Below are 16,094 nucleotides of genomic sequence, written 5' to 3'. Positions count from 1 at the left end.
ACTGAGTGTATCCACATTTCAATGCTTGACAGGAGGCTTGTGAACTACTTCATATTGAAACTCACACACCTTTAGTGCCCATTTTGTTAATCGACTTTAAGGGTAGTTTAGTCCTAATAACTATTTCAAGGACGCATGATCTGTGATTACGTTAAATTTACAGTCATATATACAGAAATGGAAATACAAAATACTGTATCTCAAAGCTAACACTTCCTTTTCTGTAGTATAATAATTGTTCTCTGCAAGATTCATAAGTTTCCAGATGTCCTTGTCCATCCACAGTTTGACGTAAAACAATGCCCAAACCTGCATTGCTTATATCATGGCACAATATAAATTCTTTAGTAAAATTGGGAAAAATTAATACAGGATCTGAAATCAGTATCTCTTCCAAATTTTCAAACACTGCTTCACATTCTGATATCCACTGAATTGCAGCTCCTTTTTTTCAATAATTTAGTCAGAAGTTGCATAGTTTCTATAAAGTGTTTGATGAATTTTCTGTATTAATTTGCCAGTCTAAGAATTGATTGTAACTGCTTCGTTGTTTGTGGTACTGAAAAGTCATGTACAGGTCCAGTGAGATGAGGATTCATCCTCACTCTTATCTTCGCTAATAATGCACTGCAGCGGTGGTCTCGCGGTTCTAGGCGCGCAGTCCGGAACTGCGCGACTGCTGCGGTCGCAGGTTCGAATCCTGCCTCGGGCATGGATGCGTGTGATGTCCTTAGGTTAGTTCTAGGGGACTGATGACCACAGCTGTTAAGTCCCATAGTGCTCAGAGCCATTTGAACCATTTGAATGCACTGCAGGTAAGTGGATGGGGAAAATAACATTCATCATTATGTAACATGAGATGAACTGTTTTCAGTCTGTCAAATACTCCCCTTAGGCACACTGTGTGTTCATCTACATCTTTTGAAAAAACGATGATGACTTCCCAAAATGCCATGCACTATTTCAGTTTGAAACCTTGATGGACGCCTCTAACAAATGCTGAAATTTTTGCAGGTGCGTTTTTAACGCAAAAGACAGTCTGTGATAATGACAGCGACCCGAAGATGTTGTAAAAGCTTATTTTAGCCTATCAGTCTGGTAATACCCACTCCTTAAATCTAATGTGGAAAAGAATTTACACTGTCCCAGTTAACGTACATTCCTTGAAAAACCAAAAATCACAATGGAATCTATTTTTCAATGTTCTATCTGGTGACATTTTCAGCACAATTACTATGCTTGATGGACAAGGACTGTCACTACGTTATGCTTTCTTTGAGCGGTTGGTCTATGAACTGTTCTAGTAACGGCTAGAGATGTTTTGGTAATCTATACTGCTTATGGTGAACTGGTGAATGACTGGCTGTTGGAAAACAAAGCGGTGTTATGGGTGCAGTTGGCAAAGGACATTCTGAATTAAATAAATCCCTGTACCAACTAATGTCTGATCGATCATTACCCTTTAAGTGACTAACCTTCTTAGGTAGTGCAAACATCCTGACGGTTTTCTTGACATTGAATTCTATTCCTGGTCCATAGTTGTCTTCTTCGTCGATTACCTGTAGGGTAGTTGATACAAATTTTTTTCAGAAGGCTTACTTCATTTATTCCAAAATTATCCAGGCTTACTGGCATCATAATCTGGGTATTTACTTACTTAGCATTTGATGTACTTCTTCATATAAACCAATGCTGTTCATCCATCATCTCATTACTTGATAGATGTGTTAAACACAGTGCTTGTTGTGGAAGATCAGGGTCTATTGTGACACAAACTAGCTTTCCTGTACCTGCCAGTACACTCTCATGCAAAACAGTTTTTAATGTCCTTATACACAGTTTAGCTGGAAACACCTTAGTAATGGATGTACCTCGTGACAAACATATGCAGTGCTTCCACTATCAGAACCGAATTCTCATTGAGTTCAACTGTTTATAGCAGAGATCGATTTTGGCGTGATGCCTGACGAGACAGTCTAATCCAAATACGGTAGAAAATCCTTGCCCCATAGCTGGTAACAATTTCGTTTGCTCCTAAAACCATGTGTTTCCTACTTCAAGTATGAACTTTTTTGTCCCCACTGCATCTACACACATCAAAAAAAGGTTTGCATCACCTTGGTTCCGAAAGTTCCGGAACCTGTACAGAAACTTCCGCAGGTTTTGTTGCTCATGAAAACCAAACATTGCATGTTGTAACACCATACAGCGAGACCTTCAGAGATAGTGGTCCAGATTACTGTACACACCGGTACCTTTAATGCCAGTAGCACGTCATCTTGCATTGATGCATGCTGTATTCGTCATGGCTTACTATCAAAAAGTTCATCAAAACACTGTTGGTCCAAATTGTCCCACTCCTCAATGGCGATTCGGCGTAGATCCCCCAGAGTGGTTGGTGGGTCACGTCGTCCATAAACAGTCCTTTTCAATATATCCCAGGCATGTTCGATGGGGTTCATCTCTGGAGAACATGCTGGCCACTCTAGTCGAGCGCTGTCGTTATCCTGAAGGAAGTCATTCATGAGATGTGCACGACGGGACGCGAATTGTCATCTATGAAGACGAATGCCTCGCCAGTATGCTGCCGATATGGTTGCACTATCGGTGGAGGATGGCATTCAAGTATCGTACAGTTGTTACGGCGCCTTCCATGACCAACAGCGGCGTACGTCGGCCCCACATAATGCCAACCAAAAATATCTGGGATCCTCCACCTTGCTGCACTCACTAGACAGTGTGTCTAAGGCGTTCAACCTGACCGGATTGGCTCCAAACATGTCTCCTACGATTGTCTGGTTGAAGTCATATGCGACACTCATCGGTGAAAAGAACGTGATGCCAATCCTGGGCGGTCCATTCGGCACGTTGTTGGGCCCATCTGTACCGCGCTGCATAGTGTCGTGGATGCAAATATGGACCTCGCTGTGAACGTCGGGAGTGAAGTGGGGCATTGTATAGCCTATTGCACACAGTTTGAGTACTAATACGAGGTCATGTGGCTACACGAAAAGCATTATTCAACGTGGTGCCTTGCTATCAGGGTTCTTCCGAGCCATAATCCACAAGTAGCGGTCATCCACTGCAGTAGTAGCCCTTGGGCGGGCTGAGCGAGGCATGTCATCGACAGTTCCTGTCTCTCTGTATCTCCTCCATGCCCTTCCTGGCACAAAGTAACAATGCGGACGCGATCGAACCGCAGTATTCACCGTCCAGGCATGGTTGAACTACAGACAACACGAGCTGTGTACCTCATTCGTGGTGGAATCACTGGAGCTGATCTGCTGTCGGACCCCCTCCGTCTAATAGGTGCTGCTCATGCATGGTTGTTTACATCTGTGGGCGAGTTTAGTGACAAATGGTTCAAATGGCTCTGAGCACTATGGGACTTAACATCTGAGGTCATCAGTCCCCTAGAACTTAGAACTACTTAAACCTATCTAACCTAAGGGCAGCACACACACCCATGCCAGAGGCAGGATTCGAAACTGCGACGGTAGTAGTCGCGCGGTTCCAGAATGAAGCGCCTAGAACCGCTCGCCCACTCCGGCCGGCAGTTTAGTGACATCTCTGAACAGACAAAGAGACTGTGTCAGTGACACAATATCCACAGTCAACGTCTATCTTCGGGAGTTCTGGGAACCGGAGTGATGCAAAACTTTTTTTGATGTGTGTTGTATGTCACCTATAGATTGAAATTATTCTGTGAATGATTGAATACTAGATTTAAAATTAATTGAGTGGAATTCCAGTGTGCATTTTGAAACATTTCTGTACAAGTACAGTATTGTGATTTGAGACTTAATGGCTTGTTAAATTAATACATTTATTTCATATCCTGCTTTGCTTTCGTGATGCAAAACTTTGGGGTGATGCAAAACTTTATTTGATGTGTATATTTTGTTACCTCCAATAGCGTGCAATCTGTATCTTGGAGGTTTCTGTCTCCACTTGTTGACGAAGTCCAGACTCGCAACTGATACGTGTGCCCCAGTATCAACTGAAAACTAACAATTCTTCTTATTTATCCTAGCTACTAAGCAACAATCCGTTTCTGCGTACGTTCTTACAGTTCTGTGATTTACTGGGAATGCTTCCTGACTGGAAGGAACGTTCTCGTTGGCGTTGTTCTTTTTTCTGCATTGTACTTGTGCTGTTTCCTCGATTCACAAGCCTGAACCTTATGCCCATACTGTTGGTAAATATACGAGTGGTGTTGAATAAACAGTGTAACACATTTTTTCTGAAAGCAGGTTGGTTTTATTCAAGAGTTCAGTACATGATACTATTCCCCACTCTTTTGGGTGCAAAATCCTATTTTTCAACATAATCGCTGTTCAATGCGATGGCCTTATTCCACCTTTTGTGTTGTATTGTGTATTGAACCGGGGACCTAGAAACGACTGAGAGGCTTTATTCCGCTGTAGCCCTCAGTGGTTTACGATCCCACAACAGACGATAGCAGTCCACCAACCTCAACGCCGCACACCGAACCCAGGATTATTGTGCGGTTCGGCCCCCAGTGGATGCCCCTGGGAACGTCTTATACCAGACGAGTTTAACCCCAATGCTTGCGTGGTAGAGTAATTATTGTGTACGCGTACGCGGAGCAATCGGTGACATAGTGTAACTGAAGCGGAATAAGGGGAACCGGCCTCCACTCGCCGAGGCAGATGGAAAACCGCCTTAAAAACCATCCACAGGCTATCCGGCACACCGGATCTCGCCACTAATCCACCAGGCAGATTCGTGCCGGGGACAGGCACGCCTTTCCTCACGTGAAGCAGTGCGTTAGACCGCGCGGCTAGCCGGGCGGGCTATACCACTTTACTGGAAGGGCCTCTGTGCCCAAATGGTTTAACCTTACTGGACGACGTTGAATCCAACGTCTTACAGCATTAATAACCTCTCCATTACCCACATACTTCTTCCCATGGAGTGCATACTTCTTTGAGCCGAAAGGATAGTAGTCAGAAGGTGCGAGATCTGGGGTGTAAGGCGAATGAGAAAGAACAGTTCAATGAAGTTTTGCGAGATCCTCTTGGGTGCGCACTCTTCTTTGAGGCCTTGCGTTGTCTTGCGGAAGGAGAAGTTCGTTTACATTTTTGTGGGGACGACCACACCGACGTCGTTTCTTTAATTTCTCGAGGGTAGCACAGTACATGTCACAGTCGATCGTTGCACCCTTCAGAGCCCCAGTAGACCATCGTCATGACTTTACCAGCTGAGGATGTCTCTGAGGATTTTTTTTCGGAGGTGCGTCGGTGTACTGCCATTCCGTGGATTATCGTTTTGTTTCCATGTTATGAAGCCATGTTTCATCGTCTGCGATGATGTTCGACGAAAAGCTGCTACAGTCAGCCTCGTAACGCGTATGGAGTTCCGCACAGATGGTCCTTCGTTGCTCTTTATGGTGTTCTGTTAGGTGGCGAGGGACTCAGCGAGCAGACACATTTGAGCACGCAAACACTACTTAACGCTGCCGTGGCTGACATCGCCTATAAACAGAGTAGCATCCTCTATTGTTTTGCCGGAGAAGGGAGTTATTAGACTTGTGATTGAAGGATGAATGAATGACGAAGGAGCAGTTACTACCGTGTTGGTCTCACAAACCTGATTGAGACTGTTGATCTGCCGATAAAGATTCTAATTGTTGCGTTAGCTGTTCGTTAGATGTTTTCTGCTGAGCTGCCCGTGTTTGTGCCATGTTTGTGCAACATATCTTTCCCTTTTTCACATGAATCATCTAGCATTATTTTGATAATAATTCAATAGCGACTGTTGCGAAAAATAAAATTATTACATTTAATTCCTAACCATAATCATTAACCAGCGACACTTTGGACAGTATTTTCTGCAAGTAGTACATAATAATGGCTACAAATTTATCAAAAGATGCACTGTCCCGTTAAATTACAGGTTCTGAAGGGTGTTGGAACAAGATTCTCTTGCCGACTGCTACACTTGAACTGCAGTAAATCAGCCGGATCTTTCGTTCTATACAAGGTCATTTCAAAGACTTCTAAGTCCTAATTTGGACAAGGCAAACAATACGGTTTCTCTTGAGAGAACAAATAAGAAAGGTTTCTCTTTACCTCATTCTCTGTGCTTGTTGCTGATACTGGTGTGCCAGATCGTTGGAGGATATTTAGCTCTTACTAGCACTAGGCTGGAGCACTTCTGTACAGCAGTCTGTAGATACCGCCCCTTGCCTAGCTGGAAATCTCAACCAGTTCGCCTGATCGCAATTTCAGGACCTGCACGGCGTAGCTAGACGCAAAAACGAGTATTCAAAGTTATTTTGTTTATTGCAGCAAATACAAATTGCAGCTGCTTCTTCTTCGCCGACTGACGATTGCGTAATCCCAGAAGAATCCAAAGAACCCAATACGGGACTCACGGTTGCCAAGAACGCTGCATCAGATTGGAGTGGAAGCCGATGCCTTCCTGATGCGGGGTTTTAACGCCCACTGGCGAGGGGCGCACACATCATCGACACCTTTGCTTTCAGAGACGGGGGTGACCAAGACGTGTGTGTTTTAAGTCACACGCCTTTGTGGGGAGTTCCCGATCACTCCCGGATCAGTGCCCTCGTTGTCCCCTCAGGTGAACTGCAAAGTCTGATGTCGTGTGGTCGTGCTTAATGGTGAAACTTGCCCACCGATACAGTAGGCCATCAGAGCCGTGTGATGGAATTTAGGGCAGCTTCCGCCCTACACCGAAGTGGTGTTGGTAGATCTTCAGTGTGCCCATCAGCGTTGGCTGCAGGACTCCATAAGTCTTGGCGTTAGTTTACTGATCGTCTCGTAGGGCAGCAAGTGCAACAGAAGAACAATCTCACGCTCTAGATGCTACCATTCTATAACCAGTGAATCAAGTGTGAACGATATGAACGTCCTCAATCCTACAGATCGAGTGCCAAAAGCTAGTGGGGGTGGTGTACTTATGTCGCCAAGGAGAGGCTCTGCTCTACGAAGTCATTCTTAATGACCAAATTGATTCTGCTCTCCACAAGTCGTCAGCAGCCTTCAGATCTGCTACAAATACTTAACGAATTTGTTACATGGTCTTCACTGCTTTGTCAACCTCTCGCATGCTACCTAGTGTCTTTAGTGTAACATTATGGAAATAGCCTCTGATAACCTCGCTGTTGAGCGCTATCTGTAAGCTACTTCCTTCTACGGAAGTAACGAAGGCGGTTTTTCTGCACTGTTCTAACAATTTTCTGCTGAATTGCTCGCTGTCTGTCTTAAGAATGGTGATGTGGCCGTTCTGTCTGCCCCACTAACTTTGTTGAAATGTTTATGCTTCTCGGCTGGATTTTGGCAACGATTCCATGTGGTTGTGTAACGCCGGCTCTTTTGAAAGTAAAAAAAAAAATATTCTCTCTCTCCCTTACTAATTCTATCGCGTAACAATGTTAACTACTTTGTAACACTTGTGGTGGCAGATACGTAGAAAAAACAGGCAGAAAGTTTGATGTCAGATACAGAAAACACATGGGAGCCTGTCAGCCTGGGACAAACCGCTCCACATTTGCATAACACCTAAGAAAACAGAATCACAAGCCAACCTCTAGAAGAAGATGTACGAAAATAATTAGGATAAACAATTAAAAACGCCTGACCCTGCAAAGGAAATTACCACACACAAGAAATTAAACAGAAAAGGAAATACTGTTGAATGATCAAGTAAATATAACAAACGACTCACTTACATTAACAGATAAAATAGTCGAGTAACATTCCGACAGATGGTTATTATAATAATAATACCACCCACGACCTTTCCCTTCAATCTTCCATGAAACCCTTGTAACCTCCCCACAAAAATTTGTATAAATAATAATATGAATATAATTCTAAATGTAGTGTAACCTCAGGACCAAATTCGTTCCCATTTATAACCTCCCTACAGAAATTCATTCACATTTAACCTCCACACAAAATTTGTTTCCCATTTAATGTACCCACAAAAATTCTTTTCTCATTTAATGTAAGCTCGAAACAGAAAAATTGCTAAACCTCGTAATAAAAAATAAATTCAGTAACCTAGTAAATTTTGGACGACAGCAGTGCTGCGTCATGGCCCTGTAAGATCATTCTGAATAAAAAAGCAAAAATTCTTACCTCAATAAAGTCGCCAAAAATCTGCTCTTACAATAAATTTTTCCGGCACAGCTCTGTGCAATGCTGGCCGATAGATTTATCATTTATGAAAGGAAGCAACTGATTTTTCTTTTGCAACAATCGGAATGATCATGGATTGGAGAATTTAGTAAATTCTTTAAATTGAAATGAATGCTTGTAAAAAAATTACTTTATATGACAAAGATTATTATTAGGACATTTTTAAAACATTTGCATGGGAGTTCAGATACATTACTAGATATGCGCGAGGCTGCTTTTTACCTTATACAATAATACTCAGGCTCCGACATCGCTGCACCGCGACCGGGCCAGCCAACATGATACACTATACCAGACCAGAGCAGACTCCAGACCAGACCAGCCACTAGGAACAACTTACTGCTACAGCTACACAGTTCCTACTCAGTCAACACTGCTCTCTGGTCAGCGATTCTCTTATACCTTACATATCGCAGGCAGCACATGAGCAATACATCGAAATTACATCTGCTCGGACCTCTTACACCCTCCACAAAACATTCGAAACAAAATTCAGATCAGCTGAACAGCTATTGCAATCACTTACAGCTTTCTACAACTCGCACTGACTAACCCCTCCACCTGCACACACACATAAAGGAAGTGATCTGACCAAGAAAGACAGAAGGAAATTTCTCACTGCAGTCAAGGGTTGCACACTGATGCACAGAATTCGCAGCACACCTGGTAAGGCAAGAGCTAGAGGTTTTCGATTTGGAAAGAAAAATCTGAAAATTATAAAGTCAACTAGTGTAACCATTTCGAAGGCATGTAGCTGGATAGCCTGCCCAGAATCACCATTAACTACCGTGTGGTTATATTTAAAGGCAGTAGCTCGCGGAGGTCCAGTGTGGGCTCTAGCCTGCCGGAGTGGCCGAGCGGTTCTAGGCGCTTCAGTCTGGAACCGCGCGACCGCTACGGTCGCACTTTCGAATCCTGCCTCGGGCATGGATGTGTGTGATATCCTTAGGTTAGTCAGGTTTAATTAGTTCTAAGTTTTAGGGGACTGATGACATCAGCTGTTAAGTCCCATAGTGCTCAGAGCCATTTGAACCATCTTTTTTTTTGTGGGCTCTAATTACCATATGGCTGCGAAATGTAGTACATATGTTACTGTGTTAATGTGGAACCTATTTACGCTGCAAAAAGGTTAGTTTCAATGTTTACCACTCGGTCCAGATTAGGCGCTGTACAGCATCCATCTAAGTCTCTGTTGCTCATATCGAACGAACTGTGTAAGAGGTGGTTAATAATAAAATCAACATTCTGCCTTTCACTCTTGTTTGACCCTTTCTGCCCACGTCCTGTTCCTAATCCTTTACATACGGATATTTCTGTACGTCTTTCTTGCATTCGCAGGGTCAGATTTTCACCCTGTGGCCAAAACTGGAACTATTTTTTTTTCCATTGTAAATTGGTTCCACATCAACGCATTATAATATTTACCAGGCTTCGCTGCCATACGATAATTACAGCCCGTCTGGACATCAGTGAGTTGCTGCACTTCAGTTATCACCCGGTACAAACCCACTGGAAGCGAAGTGTCGGACGTCCGAGGACAAGATGGTTTCCACAACAGGAAGTGCAGCTTAGTTCATGAACTGAAGACGATGAAGTCAACTGGGTGTCAGTTAGACTCAACAGAAGTGAATAAACTTTTGTTGTGAATGTTTCACAGCACAATTTACCGCCTTATATGCGTCTTTTCCTTTCCAGTTTTTTTCCCAGATGTGGCTGCGTGTCCGGTGCAGATATGAACTCGTGTAACAGACTAAGTTCTCTTCAGGATCTGTCGAGCTATCTGTAATGATCATCTAGTTCATTTGAACAGTCCATGTTTATAAATGTGCTCGATAATAAAACGGATAAACGGAAGCTCAAAGCCCTAGAATACTAAGCAAGTGGAGCCATGGGATTCATGTTCAAGAATTATGGCTACAGTGCGCATTGTTCGGTATCACACAGTGGGTTTAGTACGACCAAAAATGAAAAAGATTGACGCACTCGGGTGTCCAGCGGCGTCTGGCGCAGCGACGACGAATGCGTCACGGTTCGCATAAGGCCGCATCCACTCGTAAAGCGAGCGTGCCTTAACAAACATTAAACCCTTAACAACTCCGGGTGCAAATGGCCCCGTTATATTTTCCCCTCCCTCTCAAGCGGGCCAGAGCGTACGCACGCGCCGGGGAGCGAGCGAGCTCCCAGACTGAAAACTGATGAGGCTCTTAAACTGCGATTCCATTTGCTGAAATGCCGCTCGCGAACGTCGGGGGATAACGACTGCGGCGGCGACACGGAAGTGGGTGGATGGAGAAGGGGTGGGGGAAGGACAGATGCGAACGGAGATAGAGAGGGAAACAAGTGGTGTACGGGGTACGGGGAGCTGGGCGCGGAGGGGGGAAAAAAGAGAGAAGGCAGAGCGGGAAAAAATCGGCAGTCCTCCTTTACACGGTCTCCCTCTCATTGTGACAATAATCAAGTTAATGAAGCTGCGCGACATTTGTTTCGGCCGGTCGCTCCTGACAAATGAGCACCTGCTTCTGGGAGCAGCGGCGGTGCAGATTATGCTATCAGCGCGACGTGAGTCAGCTGAGTAATTGTGGGCCCGGCAATTTCTCAAGGCGTGACCGACGCGCCGCTTTAGCAAGTGCGAAGCCCACACACATACACGCTGGTGGGGGTGTAGTGGCAGCAGAGGCGGTGGGGGCGGCGGAAGAGGGCCCCCGCAACAGTGAGTCACGGCCATCCCGGAGGCCGCGGGCGGAAACAAAAACATCATCGCCTAATGGAATCCAGCACATTAATCACGTGAGACCAACTGCGCCTCGGTTATAAAACGGAAATTATGTCGCCCCCGGGGACGTCACAATAAGAGCGTACAGCGGCGAGGGAGGGAAAGGCGAGCGGCAGAGGGGACAGAAGAAGCAGATGGGGGAGGGTCGAAAGCGGGGGAAGGGGGGGGGGGGGGAGGAGAGGACTTAGTGGCAAGGCTGTCCCGCTAGTGTGCTTGGATCCTCGACTGTGGGTGTGAGTACGCGTGTGTGTGTGTGTGTGTGTGTGTGTGTGTGTGTGTGTGTGGCGGGGGGGGGGAGGGGTGGGGTGACCAACAGACGAAAAGAGAGATGCGGTATTAGAGTGAATGAGCTGAGGCAAGCTAGCGAGATAAATGAATATAAGGCCGCAGCACAACCCCTTACGGCCACGGACAGCTCGGATACGCCCCCGTGTTCATTAAGCATAGTCCCAGCGGGCGCATGAATAACCTCAATCGGGACACATGCGCTGGTGAAACAAAAAAAAGGAAAAAAATAGCAGAGCAGATGGAGGGAAAAAGAGGAAGAGAAAGAGAGAAGAGTCAGCGCGTTCTGAGGGCAGCTGTCCGCTGCGAGGAAGACCGGCCTACTGCGATCTGATCTTGTGGTATCGGCTGGCGCCGTTAACTCCCGCAGAACTTCCATCAGCCCTAATTGCCCACGCGTAGGCTCCTAGAGACTAGGGGAGAGCCCCCAGAAATTGTCACCTAATTAATACCGGGTGAAATACGCCGCTCCGATGCGGGACCGGAGCCGTACGTCTCTGCCGGATCCCGACTATATCCGGGTGATTTCTTCTTCCACCTACGCTGGGGAGGGAAGGAGCATTACCGGGGCCCTTCATCAAAACGACAGCTTCATTACCATTACGAGGCACTAATAAAATCTATAGGCCAACCCTTCCGCCGCCGCCTCCACCCCCGGCCGTGGAGGAGTTATATACGGGCTGGGTGCCGCTATCTATCACGGTAATTGGAAATAGAATTATCGCCGCCGTTATTCTTAGCTGGGCTCCACGCCTTCTCCACTCTCGCTCGAACAGCGGGAGTTCGTCTTACTCCCGTCTTCCGTTGAGAGACCCCACGTCTTTTAAACAGTACCGCAGTTCTTCTGCGAACATCAATATACCGGTAACAGAGAGATTAATCAAATTCTAAGAATGAGCTGAAACAAGTCACGAGTGTCGTTGAGCACATTGTGTCATCCCGTGGTTAATCTTCGACCCTGCACACACAATAACTGAGAATGCGCCACAGAGAATTTTCTTGGTGCAATAAATGTAGAATTTCTGATTTTCAGAATCGCAGTGGACTACGTGCAGGACCATATCAAGCCGATATCATGGCGACATACAGCCCCGAAAGGTCACAAGCACAGAGTGGCGCAAAAATAAACCAGAAAGAAAGAGGAACACGATTTAAGAATTAACTGGGTCAGGTACGTGAATTGCCCCATTCCTCGTGGTCCTGTCTTCTGCCTACTAGAAAATGCCTGTCTCTAGTCCCGTGATTACAAATGGACGCTGTTGTCACAGCACCATTTCGTATTGTTTTATTTATGGTATGACAGTGCACATACAAAGATTACAAAACTACTACATATCAACATTTAAACACAGCTCTCTAGCATAAGAAACACAAACAACAACAGCTATATCAGATATCAACTTCTTTTATGTATTTTATTACTCTAACGTCACTGTCAGCAAATCTTCAAAAGGATCTTTGTAGGCGCGTGCGGGGTATGTTGACACAACATGAGCAACTGTCTGTCTGCATCAGAGTCACACAATGATTATGAAGATTTGCCCCATTTGCTGAGAGCGGCGTCTGCATATCTTCCGTGGCCATTTCGGATGCGGTTCAGGGCAGTCCAAAGTGCTCGAGGCTGGATGAATCCAGAGGGTTTCTTCCGGATGCAGGTCGGTTTCAGGCATTGTGGAGGACAGTTTTGTTGACAGCTGCGTTTCCATTCACAGATGGTATTGTATTCAATTCCCGTGAAAGTCCTGGCTCTGGTAAGAGTAGGATGTCTTGATAACAGTCTTTCTCGGTCCGCAGGGAATACATCGTTCAATACTGGAATATAGGAATTAACAGCAATCTTCTGGTATTCACACAGTAGCGTGCTCTTCCGTCTCATATCATGAGGCGGAATGTAGCTCAAGATAGGTTACAGGTGTATGGGAGTAGATCGTATTGACCCACTAACAATGCGCACGGCTTCGTTAAGTTCTAAATATATATTTTTTACTTGTGGAGTATTAAACCCGACAGGCGCACATTACTCTGAGTCCTGATACTCGAAGAGTGTCTGCCGACGATTCCCAATGAGTGCAGCAAAGAGTATGCGGAAGGTTGTTTCTGATTTTTAGCTTAGCAGATGTTCGTCGTGTTAGTTTCTCCTTAAAGGAAAGTGTTCTATCTAACGTGATCCCATGGTATTTTGTATGCATGTTATGATAAAGTTTGTCTCTCGCAAAATAGACATCAAGGGTCAATGTGCCAATCTATTCGACAGTATAAAACATATGACTTTTTTTTATTTCAACTTGGTTTAAACCCCATTTACGGGCATACTGGCTTAAGATGTCTAGATCAGAAGTTAGGATTTCTTCAGCTATTTCAAAGGTTGTGTGTTGGGTGGCTATTGCCCAGTCGTCGACGTAACCAAACATAATGGACTTCTTTAGTTTACATATATCTGACATTCCTCCAGCAGAGTTCATTTCGTATAAATATCATGATACAGAAAAGACAACTGCCGAAAAAACATTTATTCCTGACATCGTTCGCACAGTTGGCATCTACACATTTCGCCTGTGTACAGCAGTTGAGCCCTTACTGCTACTTGGCAGTGATTTTGTAGAATCTCAAAGGTTGGCGAGCGGGTGGCGAAGCCAGTACACTATTTGACCGAAGGTTTCCGATTTTTGCCTATTTCTGTCGACTGAGGCTACGGACGAGGCTGTTTGAAGTAGAGAGCTGCAAGGTATTTGACAGAATAATGAATGAAAACAAATCTCACATTTATCTCATCATTTCTACATCTACATCTACATCTATACTCTGCAAGCCACCTGACGGCGCGTGGCGGAGGGTACCTTGAGGACCTCTATCGGTTCTCCCTTCTATTCCAGTCTCGTATTCTTCGTGGAAAGAAGGATTGTCGGTATGCCTCTGTGTGGGCTCTGATCTGACTGATTTTATCCTCATGGTCTCTTCGCGAGATATACGTAGGAGGGAGCAATATACTGCTTGGCTCCTCGGTGAAGGTATGTTCTCGAAACTTCAACAAAAACCAGTACCGAGCTACTGAGCGTCTCTCTTGCAGAATCTTCCACTGGAGTTTATCTGTCATCTCCGTAACGCTTTCGCGATTACTAAATGATCCTGTAACGAAGCGCGCTGCTCTCCGTTGGATCTTCTCTATCTCTTCTATCAACCCTATCTGGTACGGATCCCACACTGCTGAGCAGTGTTCAAGCAGTGGGCCAACAAGCCTACTTCCTTTGTTTTCGGACTGCATTTCCTTAGGACTCTTCCAATGAGTCTCAGTCTGGCATCTGCTTTACCAACGGTCAACTTTATACGATCATTCCATTTTAAATCACTCCTAATGCGTACTCCCAGATAATTTATGGAATTAACTGCTTGCAATTGCTGATCTGCTATATTGTAGCTAAATGATAAGGGATCTTTCTTTCTATGTATTCGAAGCACATTACACTTGGCTACATTGAGATTCAATTGCCATTCCCTGCACCATGCGTCAATTCGTTGCAGATCCTCCAGCATGTCAGTACAATTTTCCATTGTTACAACCTCTCGATACACTATTGCATCATCCGCAAAAAGCCTCATTGAACTTCCGATGTCATCCACAAGGTCATTTATGTATATTGTGAATAGCAACGGTCCTAAGACACTTCCCTGCGGCACACCTGAAATCACTCTTACTTTGGAAGACTTCTCTCCATTGAGAATTACATGCTGCTTTCTGTTATCTAGGAACTCTTCAATCCAATCACACAATTGGTCTGATAGTCCATATGCTCTTACTATGTTCATTAAACGACTGTGGGGAACTATTTAATCTGATTTCAGTTTCTTGTCAGGAAACGCCTTAAATGAAGGCTGTGTACCTTATACTGAACAATTTGCAGCTGATTTTGGCGCCAAATACGGTAGATACAGTGATACAACGGAGCTAGTTAACGAAATAGCAGCTTGCAAGTTGCAGATGAAAGAGCAGATGAGCAGCATTGGCAGGGCTTCCAATTTGCATATTTTGAAGGTTTTTTCAAGGCATCGATTAAGAGATACATACACAGATATGGAAATAGCTCTGAGGATATCTACATTACTAACTGACTATCTCGGGCCACAGAGGCCAATCCTTGTTGCAGGTTGCCTATCTAGCACTTCCAGGGCCAACAAAAGTTTGATTTTCAATACTTCATGTAAAAAGCTACCGAATTTACAAATTTAAAATGCTGACATGATCTGCTCATTTAAGAAATATAATATCAAAGATTCAACACAATATGACAAGTATGACAGTTATAAACTGTGTGTACGTCTCGAGGCATTGCGACTAACTGCACGCAAATACCCAGATTTCTTTCATCCAGTATTTGATAACGAGAGCACGTAGTCACTTGCAACAAACTTCAGACATAATTTCAAAGCGTTTCGGAACTTTACTTTGCTAACACCGCCCACAAAGTGATGAAAGGAAAAAAGTTTATCGCTTACTATTTTCCGCTGTTCATGCAGTAAAACTGCTGTATCATGTAGTACGTTTCAATTTATTTCTTCTGTACTACTGACTATATTCGCAGTGCATTTTACAGCAAATATTCACGCGTACCAGCGAATGTACCTGCAAAATCATATCATTTCACGACACGTGGTTGAGGTGATATGACATCATAAACATTGACATGCGTAAAAAACTAGTTTTTATAGATAAAAAATTTATATCTGTCCGAAGCTAACACACAGGCTATATTCGAGCAGCATTCGAGAATACGGTCACTTACTGACTTGCAACGAAATTTACACCTAATTTCAAACCTTTAAGAAACTTTTTATCGCTGACACCCCTCACA

Source organism: Schistocerca serialis, chromosome 5 (genome assembly GCF_023864345.2).
Source record: "Schistocerca serialis cubense isolate TAMUIC-IGC-003099 chromosome 5, iqSchSeri2.2, whole genome shotgun sequence".
In the NCBI taxonomy this organism is placed as follows: Eukaryota; Metazoa; Arthropoda; class Insecta; order Orthoptera; family Acrididae; genus Schistocerca; species Schistocerca serialis.
Note: the sequence above shows the minus strand (reverse complement) of the source record.